This window comes from Dermacentor silvarum, chromosome 8 (assembly GCF_013339745.2).
Source record: "Dermacentor silvarum isolate Dsil-2018 chromosome 8, BIME_Dsil_1.4, whole genome shotgun sequence".
NCBI classification, from domain to species: Eukaryota; Metazoa; Arthropoda; class Arachnida; order Ixodida; family Ixodidae; genus Dermacentor; species Dermacentor silvarum.
This window is the reverse complement of record NC_051161.1, coordinates 96,980,174-96,998,201: the sequence shown is the minus strand read 5'-3', so window position 1 is coordinate 96,998,201 and position 18,028 is coordinate 96,980,174. Positions and strand designations below refer to the sequence as shown.

Below are 18,028 nucleotides of genomic sequence, written 5' to 3'. Positions count from 1 at the left end.
AACCAAATTAGAACGCGAGCTTTTGGAAGCGGTGTTAATCGAAAATTCTGGACCTGATAAGTAGGTTAGCGCCACTTCACAGGCACTTTTAAACAAAGAAATGCAACTCATGAGTAGCCACAAATAAGCTGGTTTGTTAATTCTGCTTTTGTTTCTTCTTAGGCTACCTAAACGCGAAAAACTTTGTCACTCGATTCAACCGCTCGGCCAAAACCAAGCATGAGAAGATGATTTTTTTCTCCTCAGGGGTACCACATTTCGAAAGATATGCATCAAATGCATCTGAAAAGTTAATCATTTCGGTGCAATACATGCATTGTTACAAACATTACAAAAACTTGAAAAAATGTGAATGATACTTACTACCCACAGCTTCCAATTTATCGGGGCTCAATGTCGGCTTCTCAACAGCATTGCCGTCCTTCAAGCACCGACAAGGAGCCCCTGTGATACTCCTACACCGAGCGCCAGGGCTCCCCACATCAGTTATGTCAGTTTTTTGCAGAACAGGGAATCCCGGCGATGGCACTGGAGCAGGCCCCAGTTATCGTTGCCAATGTATACAACATTTCCTAGGTGTACCTGCAATAAAAGATGGCAGAGACACATTAAGACAGCTTGCGTGTGGGAACGTGAAAGCACCTTTAGTCAACCAAATGGCTGCAATGTGACGTGCACAGTGTGACACGCACTAGGCACACCTTAAGTCAGCCAGAACCAAAGAGCTGCCGTGGCGTAAGGGAAGCGTGCTCCTTTCACACTCCAGGTTCTATTCCTACCCAGTCTGCACAACTTTCTTATTAAAGCAATTAATTTGCTTTGTTTACATGAACCTACCTAAATTTCACATTACTCCAAGCGTTTTGATGTGCTTTTATTGCTTGTGCAATAGGCCATCGGTTTTATGTCAATAAGTGCTGGTAGCAAAAAGAAATATGTCTAACCGTGCGATAAATGTAACCGGAAATGGCAGGTACGTCCAGTGGCATTAGTGTGGGGGCTGCACACAAAATTATATAGCTTACCCTGTTTCAAATTTATTTTAAAGAGCAGTTTCAGTGAGCCCAAGTAGAGTCTTTCAGCTTTTTGCAGTGCAGAAACAGGTACAGTTTGTGCCAGCCAACCAGATGAAGAGCTCTCCTAGTAACTGTCTCTAATCACCCTCTCAGCAATTAGTGGTAGCCAAAGTATAGCTTGTATCTCTACAACTGACACATGTCCCATTTCCTTAATGTGGTATTCGTCACTGATTTTGATGGTCAATTGGTTGCCATAGAGGAACAATCGAAATTTGGCGCGCAGCACCAGTCGTGTCAGTGCATTGTCAAGTGGCACGAACATATTTCTCCCTTGAGTGAATTATGGTGCTCTCCTGGGCACATGTTGAGGCACCAGCCAGTCTGCCCCATGTACATTTGACTGAATATATACATGATCAAAGGAACAGACTATGCTACCCCTGACGAACACAAGACAAATTGGGTTGCATCTTTACCTCAGCAAGCCTCAATTCTCATGTGGACTGCTATGCACGCACATTTCCAGCGAAAAATAAAGTAGGCAGGATATGCACGACAGTTCACAAGTGAATTCAGAAAGGCGAGCAGGCAAGGGAGGTTTGCTTGGTTAAAGATACCACCAAATTTGTCTAGTGTGTATGAGAGGCAGCTCACTGTATTTTTTTCACAACTGGTCAAATGTACACAGAGCAGACTGGCCGGTAACTAAATGTGCCAAATAAGTTCCCATATTTCACTCAAGAGACCAGCTTGCTCATCCAGTTTGGCCGTGCATTGCCGCGATAGGACTTCAGGCTGAATTAAGATCATCTGTTTTCACCTACGGTGAAAAATTGACACGAGAGATCAGTGAGGCATACCACATAAACAAGACATGCGAGCCAGACCCCATGATCAATTCATGAAATAAAAGGCGTCCTTTCTAGATGACAAGTGATTGAAGTTAGTCTGCGCCCATATTTACTTTCCTTTTTACACAAATATCATTTATTGTGATTTTATGCCTTTATATTACAACTTACGCCTTCCCTCTGAACGAAATTGTGCACAACATAAGCACACATCCAGTGTTGCTATTTTTAATCCTTCCATCAAAATAAATGGTCAGTTAGCAGCAGTCATGTTGTATGGTACCCTTTTCCTCCCCATGTAAATTCTATCCTGAAAAGTTACATGAACTGACCGGCAAACTCATACGTACACTACAAATTTCACCTAGCAAACACGGCTGGTTCTTAGAAAATGCACAAATACGGTGATAGGTATCTGTTGGCATACTGTAGCAATAGTAAGTGCCAGTTAGCTTCAACACTAGACAGTTTTAGTATAGCATATGCAACTAATAGCGTACGCCTATACGCTATAGTACAGCGTACGCTAAACAGCACACATTTATTAGTTTTAGTTGGCCTGCGAGATCTTCCGATCTCAGAGGCCATATGCCATCGTCGCACCTATCTCTCGACTTCACTGACAGGTGGCGCTGATATATGTCGGTTTCCCTCGTTAGGCTTCGTGTCGTTCGAAATGAGAAGCGATCTCGAAAACTCCACAAGGTTAACCATATTACACTGTTGTCAAAGCGGCCTGACGGTAAGCGAAAGTTGCTTACACAGTCATTTTCTACGAACGAAGCGAATTCTGCAAAAGCCACGCCAAATTCAATTCGAAGTGGGCAGCGGGGACCACCGCCATGTTTAACGTAAACTACGCAAACCACGCACAGACGGTAATGCTAAATCTGAGAAATAGCATGCATACGCTAGAGGTCGGATAGCGTTCTGCACATGCGCAGTGATGACCCACTATTTTATATCGTACGCAATGACATAGCGTACGCTAAACTAAAACTGTCTACTGCTGCAATACTTCAGCTGTCAGGCATCTACAGTGCTTATGACACCACAGAAGTGTAAGTGCACAACAAAAACAAGTGGCGCATCAACCATAAATTTGACTTGAGAGTAGTGACAACATAGACCGTTTCGTGTAGCTAAAACACTAGCCAATATGTAGAAAGTATATGCACAAGTATACATACCTATAGATATTTGCCTACCTAACTTAAAACTATAAGAGTTGCAGTGCATATGATGCTTATTCTAGACACTGGTATTTTTGACAAAAATACTCTTAGAATCAGATATAATGCTTTTTCAATTCATCCAGCCAGTAAATGAAGTCGTACACATATCATTATAATTTGGACTTGCAGGTTGAACATATTCTGACCTGAGCAGCGCCAAGCAGAATGAATAGACCGAATGCCCACTGTGCTGACCAAATACACAGGATGAAACAGAAAATATGGAAAGGGACCCCAAAGTATTAGAAATACTTCTTGACAGCTGTAGAATTAGGGCTTGTTGGTTGATTGTCACTATTAAAATTACACTAAAGCCAATAAGACTGTTCTGTATGGTGTAGTTGAAATCAAATTCATTTGACGAGCAACATTGCAATAACCAGCAAACATGGCAAGAGCAAGCAGACATGTGCGAAATAGTGTGCTTTTTTAATAATAGAGCATCAATACAATGAACTACCTACCAGTTAGCTATGTGTTCTATGCTGTATTGACTTGAAAAAAAAGAGAAAAATAATGTAACTGGACATAGACTCGCAACTCCTACAATGCCTACTTGCATGAATAGGGATAGCTTGCCAAGAATATTAAAAAATGGGAGAGAAAAAAGCAGGCTTACTAGAAAACACTTCAGAACTGTAGTAACTGCAGCACAGTGAATACTGGCCTTAATGTATCATTTCAAGAAGTTTGAGCTCATCAAATGTGTATTTTCCAGTGGCAGTTATTCTTGGAACAAGACAGAAATAATCGTGAATATGAATGTTAAACAATGGTAAGCACACTGTGTGCTTACACCTATGACATATCTGGCCCATTACACTTTGAATTCTTATATGCGCAGAAGCTGCACAAGAGTGTAGTGTAAACACTAAAAATTCGGAAATAAAATCCTACAGCATAGGAAACAGTTTCAAAACAAGAAAACGAAAATGAAAAGTAATAAATAGTGTGTACTAAGCAAAATTAAAATGTAACTTGCAGCCAAGCGATTGATGCAAGAAAAAATACTTAACATCAGGACATGTTAGGTCTACTTTTATATAGAACACAATAAGGTGTGCATAACAGCTATGAACACAAATAAACAGCAAGTTGCATAAATATTTGGCCTATTTAGTAAGCTGTGTTGACTAATGTCGATTAACTTATCCACAAATGATACCAAGATGCTACTTTTTGGAACACGTACACTACATACATACCTGACCCGACCATCCAGATTATACGTTGCACTACGGCAGGCATAGCCAAGGGGTCTGGTGGCTCCTCCGTTATGTAGGCACTGTTATGGGTCACAGCCTCGCCACTATAAAGTTCTGTGTTAACTTATAGCAGTGGCACACAGCTTTATAAAGCTGTCAAATTGTCTAGACATGCATGGAGCATCTAAATATAGTCACAAAAACAATGTTTGCATTATTGCAGGGTGGCAACAGAGCACAAAGTAGAAGTCACTGATGAATGTCTTGATAATGGGGACCCTTTGATCACAGTAAAATTATTGACACGCAGCAGCACATAGCAAAGAAATGTTTGTTTACAAAACAATTCATTTTTTTTTCATGACTCAGTTTAACTTTCCCCTGTCATGTTTAGTTACGTATAAGGTATGTCAAAACATCTTGTCTTAAAAAGTAAGTTGGACTAGTAGCAAGCTGTGATTGCTTAAATTTTTTTTCTCTAAAGCTGCCGTAAACCGAAAACTTCGTAAGCAGATATTATTTACAACGTTGAGGCAAGGAAACATGGCAAGGAAACAAGTTTCCTTGGACAAGTAGATATGAAACAAGTTTCCTTGGACAAGTAGATATGAAACAAGTTTCCTTGCCATGTAAGCAAGGAAACGTCATTGCAATAAGAATCGGTAAAGAGGCAAATGAGTCATTATGCAACTTCAGGAGAAAAGCGGGAGCTCACGCGCCGCACGCACATGATGAACACGATTATTTTCGAACGTTATATTTCTCATCGGAAGAAAACGTTTATCAAGATTTTCAATTTCGCATCGAAGCAATAAACTTGCGTAACTAAGCGCTGACAACCAGCGTTCAGCAAGCATCAGCACAGGTATCACTGTTGTCGCGGGACTTCTATTTCATACGCTCGCGCACGCTATGCACACACGAGAAGCTCACACAACACGCGCGTAGTTAGCCAGCACGATTACTTACCTTTTGAATGGTACGACGCGGTCGCGAAGCACTCTCCAAGTTGCCGGTGCTGCGTCGACGATGTTACTCCCCGCATACATGCCGCTGCGTAGTGGACGAGCTGAGGCGCGCTAACACACATTCTTTGCGACGTCCACCCAACTTTCCAGAACGAGAACAAAGAAACCGCACTCCACGGCATAAAATCGTTGGGCCACATTTGCCTGGCGCGCCACGCATACGGCGAGTTTGCAGCGTGACACAAGGTATCTTCAGGCACTTCTGTGCACGCTAACTGCGACCTACTTCATAACAGCAAACACAAAAACACACGATCAAGCAAACGCGACGCTCGTAGCACCCCGCACATACGACCGCCATCACAGAACACGGAGGAAAAACAATAGCGCCACCTGCATACTTGTGAGAATGTTGTGGCCTCTGTGATGACAAAAATATTAACCAGTACACTCGCATACTAAAATTTTGTGCCGGGTTACACACAACTACGTATAGATGTTGCGAGACAAAATAACTGTAGAACAATCTATATTTTACACTATAGTTTGGCGTAGAAAGAAATTCTAAAACGTATTTTACCTTTGAATTGCTTCCGCCATCTGCAGCCAGCATAAGCATGGCCTTCGAGATCAGCTTCGGTTATCCTTATCAAGCCGTCGCTGTGGCCTGATTTGAACGGTTTGGGCTGTCTCGAAGCTGTCTCGAAGCCAATCCATGACGTTTAGCGATGCTGCCTACTTTTCCTACGCCGTCACTTAGTTTTAGATAACTTTCTGATGTCGTGAACATGAATTGTTGCCTCAGGAATTGTTGACACGATATCGGAGGTACAGATGTGCAGTGTTCGATGTTTTCGTGTGCGTTGTAACTGTTTCAGGTGGAAAGGATCAAATCCACGAGGGTTGATAGCTCGTGTGGCGCAGGTTACACCCGTATCGTCCGCATTTCCTTTCGTGTCGGTGTGTTGAATGTGCGCGGGTTTTACTCCTGTCGTCCGTACCTTCTGTGTTTATCGTGCGGCTCGCGAAGATTCCTCCTAAAAAAACATGTCTGCTGCGTGCATGTGTCCTGTGTGGTGTGTGAAACAAATGTGCGCTGGTGTACGGTGTGTTTGCAGCCCTATTGGTGGCTTATAGTCCTTTGCTCTAGTGCCGTTTCTATGATGTAAACTATACTTGAACTGAAAAAAATGCACTGTTTTTTATATGGACAAGTAGATATGATCTGTGTGTATCCACTGTGCAGTGTGCATGTGTTCGTCATTTTTATGCAGCTCGTATCATGGGGCTTGTGCCTATTCATGATGGCCCTTGCTTAATGTTTCCACTTTTAGGGGCATGTGGCGTGCAAGCAGTCACAAAGTCTTGTGCATTTGGTGTGGAAGAAGGGAATACTTTTATGCGTAACTTTGTCTACTATAGGTGAACCGTTGCAACAATTAGCATTTTTTCCATGTGAATGCTTCTGCCATTTGATATAATTTGTAGCAGATCTTATCTGTGGAGAAGCATAATAAACATAATTTAACATGGTGTTCCTTAGAAGATATTAATTACTGCATAACCACTATACATCTCCATACCTCACTGTATGATAAAGATGAATGTTCAGTTGAAAATTACAATATCTTATAGTTGCATGAACGTATACATGCGAAATGCTACAGCAGCCTGGCATCACATTAATGTCAATATTGGTGACATCCGGCAACGTTCTGGGAACGTGCTGTTTTGTAACGTTGCTACATTGATACCATTTACACGTTAAATTGATGTTTACACGCAACGTTGACACAACGTGGGTGTCAGGACGTTGCTGTGACATTTATTTATGACATCACTTGAACGTACAGCTGGCAACGTACATTCAACGTTGAGGTTGGCTGTTTAACGTTGCCTGACATTTGTTACAATCAGGCAACGTTTACGCTACGTTCTGTGTTACTTGGGGTGGTATCCGTGGGAATGCCGGTATATTGTGACTTCGGATTTTCATCGTTCTTGGAGAGCCAGAACGCCTTGAAGACTCGCCTGACTAGCACCGTTCTGTCTGTCACAATGATTCATTTCCTGATAAAACAGACGTAAAATCTGCTTTAGCTTTATTATTACACCAAAACATGTTTTCTTTAATTTTGTGGACTTACTATTGGATGCACAATTATATGAAACGTAAAATGTATCAGCTGGCCGCCAAAGTTGGAGGGCAAACGACAACATTATCGCTCGCTTTGGAACATTTGGTCGTCTGTTCTTGCTTTTCTTCGCTTGATTCTGCATTGCAGGTGAGTAAACGTTACTGAGAGATGTAATATGGGTGAATGAAAGCCTTTTATGTAGAATTTACTTTAAGAACGCATTATTTGTGTAGCCATATCTACGTTTTAGACGAAGCCTCGTTCAACACCAGCCAACACAAGCCTCGCCCACATATCCCGTCATTCCCATGAGGGCACGGCGCCCTTTAAGAAACTCGCATAGACGGTGGCGCCAGTTTACCCTCTAGGTGTTATAGTGAGAAACTATATGACTTGGCGCATCGGAAGCAACGCCTGCGCGCCTGAAGCTTCCTGCGTTTTTCTTCTGAAGTGAGCGACGTGGAGCATTCCAGAACAGTCTGGTCCCACGCGCTGCACAGGAGGCAGGGACGCGTGTACGGCGGCCTCACTTCTGTTGATAGAGCCGCTGCAGAGGACGGGTTCAGCTCCAGGGTCGCGATTCAGTGGATGATACCGCTGGCTTGCAGAGGAGCTGGCTTGATCGAAGAATCTTTCCTCCCTCGCCTCAACTTGAATTGAAAGAGAGGTCATCAGATGTTTCACTTGGTGGGACTTGTCTGTAACCGCTGCCGTGTCATCGTGGTTCAAAGAAGACGTCTCCTTCAGCCGCTGACGGAACAGGATACCAAGGTCAGGTGGTAAGGCCTTTATGATGACGCGTCGCAGAACAGCAGTATACTCATCTGATAAAACGCCAAGACCCTCCAGTGGGCTTGTGCGGAAAGTGATCTCGTCATTGAAATTTAGAAGCTTGTCTAGATCGGCGGAACTGCGAATAGGTGCCATTGCGAGTAAGTTGTGCAGATGGTCATCGACCAGCATGTCGCGACGGCCGAACCGGTCAGACAGCACATTGATGGCGACATCGTAGTTTGCCTCGTAAATGCGGATACCCTCAATTGCTTTTTTAGCTGACCCGAACAGGTGCATCAGCAGATATTTAAAATTGTCCATCTTTGACAGCGAGTCATTGCCGTGAATGCTTGCCTTGTACTGGTGCCAAAAGCCTTGCCAGTCGCGTTGCTCCTAAGAAAAGCTCGGGATGTGCAGCTTTGGCAGGGCAACGCGGGAGAAAGACACCGCGGGTGATACTCCTCGCGCGGCGGAAGGGGCAGCTGGTACGATGGTGAGGCAAGTTGGGCGGTAGGACCAGCAAGGATTGGTGGACGCGGCTCGGTAGCCAGGCGCACGCTCTTCTTGGTGAAGCTAATCTTTTGTTAATATTGGAAAGCTGTGGTGAGTTCTGCACCAGCTCTGCATCCACGAGCGTCTCTTGTATTGCGCCGTCGAACTCGACGAGCTCCGCCTGCTTCGCCAAGACAAGCTCGAGGTGCTGGTGCAGCACCAGCACAGTGGTGGCGTCATCTGACAGCAGGGAGTCGATCGTAGAAGTCGCCTTGGTTATGGCCCTCTGGACGAAGGCGCGCTTGGTGCGTATAGTTTCGCCATGACCGGAACTCGAGTTCCAGGCGACAGGATGGGTTTCAACACCCTGTCGACGAAGATAACGACGAAGATTAGACCCGGACCCGGACGTCTGACTAGTTCATGTGGTGGCCACTGAGCCCGCAGCGCCCATGGCCGCTCCGAGTGCTCGGCACACCTTCTTTATTTGGGACTAGTATTACAGGAATTGATCGCTATGCATCGATAAATCATGCTCACTGCTGCCGGAAGCTAACTTAGATCAATCATCTGCGTATGTCATTAGATTAGCGGATACGGGGTTGTAGAATATTAGGCATTGACGTATACCAGTAACTACACACGACGTATACGACGTATACCAGTGACGTACACCAGTAACTACAGACGACCTAGTATACTGTCTTGTGGTACACCTGATATAAGTGGTTTTGATGATGGGCATAGAAAATTATGAACCACCATTTGTTTACGATAGCTAAGACTTTAGAGGGCTAAAACAGTTCATCTGATGCGGTAAACAGTAGGTTTGTGTATTATTGAAATATGTTTGAGCAGATCGATACCTTTGGAAAAGTCTACATAAGTTCGTTGAGCAAGTTGTTTCTGTTCTAACGCGTAATTGATGATTTCTTTTTTTCAGAACCATTTCCGTTGTTTCTTTTTTTCTTAGCTGAATTGGCAATCAGACAGAGCAGTAACCGTGCCAATAAATGTACTAATTCTGACAAATTATATTTTTCTAACCCTTTAGATAAAAGTGGGAAGATTGAATTGGGTCGAACACGTCTGACCAAGAGCCTCGTTTATGGCCAGCAACTGCCTTATTAATTTGCAATTCATGGGACAAAGCGCAGTTGCTGATGGCAAATTTAGAGATATCAATTACACAATCAAAAGGTTTTATTTCAAAACCATCCTAATGCTCAGATATACTCAAGTGAAGGTTTTTAAATATTCTCATTATTTCTGTATGAGTTTCTTGATACAGAAACCGATAATCGAGAAGACCTGGTGCCTGATAGACCTATCTTGAATAGACTAATCAGGCATACGACAACTAGAATGCAACTAATGCTCATTGCTGGACATCTAATGTGAAATACTTCCACCCTCATGCTCTTCTTATCCAATCAAGACTCACATATGGTAATCTAATGTTTTGTTACATTGGGATGTCGGAAAGAGCGGGTTTGTTTGAATACGTGAGTCTGCTCATGAGTTCGTCAGTGGCACTCTTAATACTGTCTTCTTTCCTTTCTAGATGAATCGAACCCGAGACAAACTTGCCAGTCATACGGATATGAGAGTTGCCTGGGTTGTGAACCGTGTGTCCAGAAATCTCAGTCCAGAAGATTGTGGTGGTCTCGGCAATCGCCTAAAGAGGATACATGCCCTTAACTACGCAGATTCTACTCCTTAGGGGTGTTGTTTGGGACGAATATTTTCGCCATCACTGATCCTGCGAAATATGGCGCCATGACAGTTTCAAACTAGCATGATATAAATTCGTTTGTGGGCGGCTTCATTTTAAACTTCATATGGACACCTTTATACTGAAATATTGTACCGAGAAAGAACAATAAAAACAAACTGCGGTAAAACAACAGCTGTCACTTCGTCTACTTCATCATGTATTATTGTATTTTGTTTAAACTTTGTCGTGTTTGTTGCCAATAACTGGGCGAGAGTAACAAAGAAATAACAAGTACTGAGAGAGATATCTTGCGACAAAAAAGGCAGAGAGGTATGACTGAGCTGGTGTGCCCTTGGCTATTATTCTGAAGTTTGGACGTGGGAAAGCGAGTGATTGTACAGGAATAACGGTGATGAGCAGAACGACATAAACGGATGCTTATGTAAATTATACAGCGTCCCTACTACAGCCGCTTGTATTATCATTATCATCATAGTCATCATCATCATCAACAGCCTACATTTATGCCCACTGCAGTATAAAGGCCTCACCCGGCGATCTCCAAGTACTCTTGTCTTGCACTAGCCGATCCCAACCTGCGACTGAAAATTTCCTAATTTCATCACCGCACCTAGTTTACTGCCGACCTTGACTGCGCTTCCCTTCTCTTGGTATGCATTCTGTTACTCTAGTGGTCCACCGCTTATCTACTCTACGCATTGCATGGCCTGCGCAGCTCAATTTCTTTATCTGAATGTCGGCCAGAATATTGGCTATCCCCGTTTGCTAGCTGTTCCACGCCGCTCTCTTCCCGTCTGTTAATGTTAGGACTAAGATTTGTCATTCCAACGCTCCCCCCCCCCCTCCTTTGTGGGGTCCCTAACTTCTCCTTAACCTCCAAGTTTCTGTCCCATATATCAGCACCGGCAGAATCCAATGATTGTAAACGTTTCTTTTAAAAGACAGTGGTAAGCTCCCAGTCAGGATTTGGAAATACCTTCCGTATGCACTCCATCCCACTTTTATTCTGCACATTTCTTTCTTATGATTAGGGCCCCCTGTAAGTTATTGAGCTAACGTACTCATTTAGATACTCTAGAGGCTGACTTTCGATCATGAATTCTTATTCCCTTGCCAGGCCTTTGAGCATTACCTTTGTTTTCTGCATATTAATCTTCAAGCCCACTCTTACACTTTCTCGGCTAAGGTCTTCAACCATTTGTTGTAATTTGTCCCCATTGTTGCTGAATAGGACAATGTCATCTGCAAACCGAAGGTTGCTGAGATATTCGCCGTTGATCCTTACTCCTAAGCATTCCCAGTCTATGAGCTTGAATACTTCTAAATATGCATGAATAGCATTGGAGGAATTGTCGCCTTGCCTGACTCCTTTCTTGATATTTTAACTTTCTAATTTTCTTGTGGAGAACCAATGTAACTGTGGAATCTTTGTAGATATTTCCCAAGATTTTGACGTATGCCTCCTGAACTCCTTGATTGCGCAATACCTCTATGAATGCTGGTATCTCTACTGAATCAAATGCATTTTCATAATCTATGAAAGCCATATAGTGAGGTGTGTTTTACTCCCCACATTTCTCCCCGTCTGGCAAGCAAATTTACCTTATTGGTCACATGAATATGATCCATTGTAGAATATTCCTTGCTGAAGCCAGCCTGTTCTCTTGGTTGATTGAAGTCATGTGTTGCCCTGATTCCATTGGAAATTATCTTGGTGGATATTTTATACAGTAGCGAAAGAGCAAGCTAATGGGCCTATAATTTTTCAATTCACTAACGTCTCCCTTCTTATGGACTAGTATAATTTTGGCATTCTTCCAGCTCTCTGGAACACTTGAAGTCATGAGGCATTGCTTGTAAAGGGCCGCTAGCTTAGCAAGCGTGATATCCCCTCCATCATTTATTAGATCGACTGTTATGCCATCTTCTCCCGCCGCTTTCCCCCTTTTCCCCCGGTCATGTTTTGCAAGGCCCTTCTAACTTTATCGCTAGTTATAGAAGGAGCCTCTGTATGCTGTTCATCACTACTTCGTATGAAACCAGCTTGGCTGCTCTGGGAGCTGTACAGGTGAATATAGAATTTTTCCGATACTTTTATTATGTGATCGAAATTGCTGATGATATCGCCCTGCTTATGTTTTGGTGCGTCATCTTGCCTTGTCCTATGCCAAGTTTTCTTCCCACTGATTGAATGTTGCGCCCATATTTTACCGATACTTCAATCTTACCCACGGTATAATTTTGAATATCCCTGCTTTCTTCTTGTTGATCAGTTTTGGCAGTTGGGCGAATTCTATCTGATCTCTAGAGTTTGACACTTTCATGCTTTGTCGTTTTTTTAGGTCCTTTGTTACTTGGGAGAGCTTGCCTACTGGTTGCCTTGGTGTCTTACCTCCCACTTCAATTGCTGGTTCTGAGATCAGCGTAGTTACGGTTTGATTAATTTCCTCAATGTTATCTTCATATTTCTGTTCTCATGCTGCTTATTTCTTTGCGAGCCCCAGCCTGAATTGGTCTGCTTTTACCTTTAATGCCACTTGTATAGTTTGGTGCAATGCATAATTTTCAACAGAGTTTCCATTGTCGGCCTTATTGTTCTAGTATGAGGCCATGGGCCGAGATGTAGCCCTCTCGGACAGTTGATGCCTGCCACAACGCTGGCTAGAAAACTATCCAGCCCCATCTCTCCAGCATATATTCTGGGTGATCACATAACATGTGTCCCATTGTTTCAGGCATCTGAAAGTGTTTACATTAAGGGCTATTCAACTGTCCTATGAGGTGTACGCAGCACCCGGTGATAGCAACGCTCAGCTATTTCCTGTATATCAATGACGTATGGCTCCGCGTGAGCTCCGGGGGCCTGTGGAATTTCCAATTTTGGTCGATTACACGCAGGCGTCTATGGGTGTTGTTCGTATAAGCTATGTGAAATGTTATGAAGTCTTTCATTATTGCCTTCATTAGTGGTTTATTGCGAGGTTGCGAGTAGGCATTTCACAATTAATCAGATGTAGAGAATGCCGATATTGCCTCACTGTCAGAGACTTTACAGCCAATCACACCACAATGACAAAATATCCATTGAAACTTGTTCACATACCCACTTCATGGGCACTTTCGGGAATATGTGCAGTTTCTAGCACTAGCATTCAGTAGAATACTTTCTTCAAAAAACATTATATGAGGAGGAGGCGGAAGAAACTTCAGTTAAGGCCCGCACTAAGGCGCCGCAAAGAAGAGCGCCTGCAGCGCTAATGTGGCATCGCAAAACACCGTCCACTCCTGAGGTGCCTGAAATGCAAAAAATGGGACGGCTACCCCTATTGCAATAGATTCTGCCGCTTTAGATGGCGGTTTGTGGTCCAATTGAGATCGCTAATTATTGCCTAATGATTAGATTTTGATTCGGCTACTCTGAAGGTCTCAACGCTATTGGTAAAACAAATATTAGTCTTCGATTCTGCGGCGATTCAGTGCTGTGTGATGCAAGAGTGGATAGCGTCAGTGGCAGTGTGTTGCATGACGAAACCGTAGTCACAGTAATGTTGTTGAAGATGGTAGCTTTTGGAGTCGCAACGTTCTCAGGCGAAAACGAACTGAGGCGCTTTTCTGGTCAATCTGCCATTTTCTACGAGGCGTACGAAATGACCCTGACCTAAGCTCCCGATAAGCACCAACACGCTTGTTTCCTATATTGAGACAGCATAAACGACCAACCAGTGGCGGAGAGCGCTTGATCTGCGCCATGTTATTGCCAGATATTGAAACGCAAATGACACAGTCCAACTTGGCGGGCTCGCAAGTGATAAGATATCGCCCATGTACACTTGCGTGTAGCGCGCGCTACAGGCCGTCGTTTGCCCAACGCAAGTGTCGGCAGCACCACGTGTTCAAGCTTCAAGGTGCCACTTTATGTATTTTTTTTCACGTTTAAAAACAATTAACTGTCATGGCTTCTAATGATGGGGAAATTCAGTAATCTTTCTTACAATACCAATGCCGCTGCCAAAAGTGCGAAATCTCGCAAAGGGATTGTAACATTCAACTATTTTAAAGACATGAGGGCCCAAACAACAAAAATTGGTGGCTGTACAGCCGCGAGGTGTGTCGAGAATAGAGCCCCTGGTACGGTGTTTTGCGTCCCCTAGCTTTGGTCGCGCAAAGCCTCAAACTCCCTATTGTCACGCTGTAGTTACGGTGAAGAATATAACGGCAAAAAACGACGCTTAAAAGGACCCTTAAACAATTTAGACGATTGTGTACAAATGGGCGGACTCGGTAGGGTAGGTCCTTCTGATCACTACGGGAAAAATGTAAGCGCTCTGCGAAGCACGGGAAATTTATTACAAGGTTTGGAAAACGCACATCGCTACCGATTACAGTGGTGCCTCTCTCTTGAGTAAGACACGAGGGCTGTTCCCAAAGTTCATCACATGAGTGAACAAGTGAGAGAGACTGTGCCCCTCTCTCATTCTCTCCACTTCAAAGGGCTTGATTGACTTTGAGTATGAGCGGCACTGCTGTACGACAAGGCAGAATTTCTTGCGTGCACTTTTCTTTAGCACACAAATTATATACCGAAGCTCTGGTTGCCTTTTCCTTCAACTTTCCCGCTATTGCTGCTGTTTACAGCAGCTGTCATGCCGAATAGCTCTTGCACAATACATGTATTACACAGAAAATATTATCGTCACACCATTATTGTAGTACAATCGATGGGTGGAAACTTCCTATACCTCCCTTGGGACACTCGGTCCATACTAAAGTGCCCATATAGTAAAATTACCGCCATCTACTCTTACCTCCGTCGTCTCCTCTCCTAAAGCGCTTGCTTTCTTTATTTATTTTTTGCTTGCGAAAGCAAGTCGACGGTGGCGGCCCTAGAAAGTTCACGTTGAAATTGTCCGGCCGGGCGCGCGCCGCCGCCGCTGCCGGAGACTGCAGCTGCGCAGAGGTACTTTCAACATGGCTCTGAGGCGAAAAAAAAATATAAAGAAGTGAAAGCGCGCTATCATCGTCCAATCGGAGATACAGGAGAGAGCGAAGCGGCGTTGATCATAGGATGGCGGTAGTTTTCTTATATAGGGATTTTAGCCGATACGCGGCGGCAGCGCCACTTCCACCTCTGGCGGTTGCCTGATGTCCAACTGGACATAATTCACAAAGAAAACAATGCCTTCATGACGTCACTGATGATGTCAGAAGGTAGAGGGAGAGGGCCCGCTGCCGGGAGGAGGAGGGTTGTCGTGGAAACCCTCCTTTTTAACTACGCATCCATGTGGGCCGTGTTCATGCTGTCTTGCAGGTCCGCTGGCCGCGCGGCCACATTGGCCAAATCGCGGAGCAGAACCCGGTGAAGGGTGCGGTGTTTAGGAAGCACTTTCTTTCTGCCCCGTTTAACGTGCAATACGCTTGTATTCATTTTTGAAAATCACTGGGGAATCGCTCGTACACACATGCACCTCGCAAATATTATGATAAATATACAGGGTGTTTCAACGAACACCTTCAAAATATATTTAAGGTTGCCTGTGGCAGATAGCACAATTCTAGCTAATGAGCTGGTCTACTCGACGAGGCGGACATTACTTGCACAAGAAATTGAAATGGTTAATCAAATTATTAGCAAAATTTACTAATTAAATTTCTAACTAATTACCTGATGGCCCATATTGCAATTTACAAGTTATAATCGTGGAGTTCGCAAAGCGGATCCACTTGGAATTCTCAGGATGACACCAGTTTCTAGATATTCCAGAACTTCGCGGTGAAATGCATTGGCGTTTCAGTTAATTTTGTGCTTCTATGCATAAAGCAACGTTTTCTTAAGAAACTAACTGGAACGCCAGTGCATTTCTCCGCAAAGTTCGGGAATTAATATCTCGAAACTGGTGTCATCCCGAGAATTCGTTCAAAGTGAATCCGCCTTGCGAACTCCACGGCTACAATTTGTAAATTGCAATATGGGCCACCAGGTAATTAGCTAAAAACCTTATGAGTGGTTCTTTATTAATTATTTGATCATGCATTTCATTTTCTTGTGCAAGTAATGTCCGCCTCTTCGAGTAGACCAGCTCATGAACTAGAATTGTGCTATCTGCCACAGGCAACCTTTAAGAATTTTTGAAAGTGTTCGCTGAAACACCCTGTATATATAGCAAACCATCGTTAACTACCAATATTCGCTGTTAAATGTTAAATTTTGTCATTTTGTGAAAGTAGCTGCTTTGAAAGTCCTAATTTAAAGTTAAGTTTGTGGCTACGGTTCAACTAGTCCGCAGATACAGCGGAGGCTAACATAAATAAAATTTCCTGGCACCATCATTTGTTAGTTTTGTTCGTGTGTTGTGAAGTGGATCAATTAAATCTCGACGATTTCTCAGTCAGCGAAAACTCGGCACAAGTAAAAGTCGAACGCATTCATTTTATTCACACACTTTGTATTGGAAAATAACTGACCCCCACGCATTGCGAAAGTGTCAATCTGCTGAAGCAATTTTAATTCACAACTGAAAATTCACAATCAATTCCAAAAATTATTAACCATCCCGGCTGTTTCTTCCTTTTCTTTCTTTTTTTTACTTTAACGTTATCTGTGCATGTCTACAAATTAAATAGTGAAGAAAATGCATAGCCCAACAAACACGCACTCAATCCCTTGATTACAAGTATTGCACCGGCAGCAGATGGGCTGCCGTCATGACGAATGAGTCCAGAGATACTGCTCTTATGTCAGTCCACTCAGGCTTGCACAGAGCTTCGTGCTCAGCAGCGCAGCGCCTTAGCTGACTGAGCCACGGCGGCGGGTTCATCGTCATTGTCTGCTTCCAAAGCTGAGTGCGTTGCCGCTAATCATTCCAGCGTAGAATTTCACTTCTCTTCTGTCGTCGTAATGGGGAGGCTCCTTTTACGGAAGTATGAGCCATTGCTTCAGGGGGTATGAGCCATTCATTGTCTTACCGTAACGAACAGATTTAATTTTTAAGCAATTTAATTTTTAAGAATCGCAAGCAGCAATGGTGGGCGCATGCTGCTAACCACGCTGCCAAGAAAACTCGAGACATCGAACTCAAGCGCTTGTGGTTCGACAACAACTTGTCCCTCATCAGTGTGATCCGCTCCGATGAACAGCGACACTAGTATGGATGCATGAAGAGATTCTAATGCAGAATGAAGACCAAGGGCACATTCCAGTAAACATAAAGTTGATGGCAAAGGAGAGTTAGGTATACAAACGGACAAGCTTTGCTTATCGTCCATCTTCGCGGAGTGAAAGCGTCAACGAATTTTTACAGCGGAGTTGTTAAAGGCTCGCTAGGTTTGTCTCATTGTCGTGCGCAGCATTGCCGAGGTGGGAAAGCTTGAGCTGGGAGAGAGTGAAGTTTGCGCTCGTGCTCGTGCTCGGCACGCGCTCGTGCCACTGCTCCCGCGTTCGTTGTCGTCTTCTGCTTCCAGAGCTGGCTGCGTGGCCGCTAATCATTTCAGCGTAGAATTTCACTTTTCTGTCGTCGTAATGGTGAGGCCGCGTTTCCGGGGGTATGACCCCTTGATTAAGGGAGTATTCATGAACAATTGACCACGTGTCTTAACGTGTTTGAGCAAACC

The 18,028-nt window shown here is 43.8% G+C and overlaps 2 long non-coding RNA genes across 2 annotated transcripts; one reads left to right on the top strand and one right to left on the bottom strand.

Annotated features, from left to right (window-relative positions):
* Positions 1-463: 463 nt before the first annotated feature.
* LOC125947830 (uncharacterized) lies at positions 464-5,419 on the bottom strand. The gene is made up of 3 exons (XR_007468525.1): positions 5,280-5,419; positions 4,311-4,414; positions 464-582 (listed from the first exon to the last, which is right to left on the bottom strand). It is a non-coding gene; the product is annotated as an uncharacterized LOC125947830 (long non-coding RNA).
* On the top strand, positions 4,309-6,815 carry LOC125947831 (uncharacterized). Its single transcript, XR_007468526.1, has 2 exons — positions 4,309-4,399; positions 5,267-6,815. It is a non-coding gene; the product is annotated as an uncharacterized LOC125947831 (long non-coding RNA).
* The last annotated feature ends 11,213 nt before the right edge of the window (positions 6,816-18,028 follow it).